Genomic DNA, 2,065 nt, shown 5'->3' on the forward strand with positions numbered 1-2,065 from the left:
ATTAACGGGAATATATGGGAATTAATGGAAATATATGCAAATTAATATGAATACCATTTAAATGTAGATGCTTTTTGCGTTGGATATATTTACCATATCATATGGAGACAGAAACATAAAGCTTTTACCTTATCATAAGTAGACATAATTGCAAATGATTAAATCCTTCCAATAGAAAAAAAAAATGTAATTACGAATTGAACTTTAATTAAATTAGTTGACTCTTCACATGGGATGATTTCACTGAACAACAAAAGAAAGGGAATATTGAATGATCCCAATGATCCATCGCATCTCCCAAAAATGTTTTCAACATACATCTGTAAAATGATAGACTAGAAACTAAAGCTTTGGTTGTCTTCCTCTCAGGCTTCCATGTCTTCTCCCTGGACCTCCTCAATGTCCACCTCTTGAACATCAGACTGAGGCCTCATCTTCACTGTCACTTTCCAACCTGGTTGAGGATGGCTTGTTGTCGGGCTCAAAAAGCCTCAAATTTGACCGGATGGCCACCAATTTTTCAACCCTTGTATAGGTCAGCCTGTTGCGTGCTTTGGTGTGTGTGTTCCTAAACAAGGACCAGTTGAGCTCTGAGGCGGCTGATGTTGGTGGGATTTGGAGGATGATGAAGACAAGAGAGGAAAGAGCCTCAGATCCACAAAGTCCCTTCCACCAGGTGGCTGATGAGATTGGTTGGCATGATTGCCATATTGCATCTCCATCCCAAAGTCCTTGCTTGGAAGTGTACTTCGCCAGACTGCCAAGAACCTTGCCCTCATCCAGGCCAAGGTGTCGAGACACAGAGGTGATGACACCATCGGCCTTGTTGATCTCTGCACCAGACAGGATGCTCTTGCCAGCATACTTGGGGTCCAATGCTGCAGCGTGTATAGGCTTCAGGCAGAAGTCTTCACACTTTTTTGATGTATTTCAGAACTGCAGTTTCCTCTGCTTGGAGCAACAGTGAAGTGGGCAGGGCAGTACAGATTTATTCTCTTACATCTGCAAGCAGAGTCTGAACATCAGACAGGATGGCATAATCTCCCTCAATCCTTACAATGGCTACTGCTATAGGTTTCAGGAGTTTCAGGCTGCTTACCACTCTCCCAAAATACATCATCCAGGAGGATCCTCTTGATGGGGCTGTCCATATCGGCAGACTGTGATATGGCCATTTCTTGGAGAGACTCCTTCCCCTCCAGGAGACTGTCAAACATGATGAAAACACCACCCCAATGGGATTTGCTGGGCAGCTTCAATGTGGTGCTCTTATTCTTCTCACTTTGCTTGGTGAGGTAGATTGCTGCTATAACTTGATGACCCTTCACATACCTAACCATTTCCTTGGCTCTCTTGTAGAATGTATCCATTGTTTTCAGGGCCATGATGTCCTTGAGGAGCAGATTCAATGCATGAGCAGCACAGCCAATGGGTGTGATGTGAGAGTAGGACTCCTCCACTTTAGACCAAGCAGCCTTCATGTTCGCAGCATTGTCTGTCACCAGTGCAAATACCATCTGTGGTCCAAGGTCATTGATGACTGCCTTCAGCTCATCTGCAATGTAGAGACCGGTGTGTCTGTTGTCCTTTGTGTCTGTGCTCTTGTAGAATACTGGTTGAGGGGTGGAGATGATGTAGTTAATTATTCCTTGGCCACAAAACTTCGACCACCCATCAGAGATGATTGCAATACAGTCTGCTTTCTCTATGATTTGCTTGACCTTCACTTGAACTCTGTTGAACACTGCATCCAGAAAATGAGTAGATAAAGCATGTCTGGTTGGATGGGTGTATGCTGGACGAAGAACATTCAGAAATCTCTTCCAATACACATTGCCTGTGAGTATCAATGGTGAAGCAGTTGCATACACAGCTCGAGCAAGTCATTCATCAGCATTTCTCTTACTATGTTCCTCCATTGAGTAAAAAAAACTTCTGATTCCAGGAGGACAATGAGCTGTTGCTATCGATAAGGTGTCTGATTCATCATTTTCACCTCGAATAGAAGTAGAGGGACTTCTGTCAGAGGTTGCTTGTTGTGAGCACTGAGGGAACTTGGTGCACT

The sequence above is a fragment of the Salmo salar genome, chromosome ssa15 (assembly GCF_905237065.1).
Source record: "Salmo salar chromosome ssa15, Ssal_v3.1, whole genome shotgun sequence".
In the NCBI taxonomy this organism is placed as follows: Eukaryota; Metazoa; Chordata; class Actinopteri; order Salmoniformes; family Salmonidae; genus Salmo; species Salmo salar.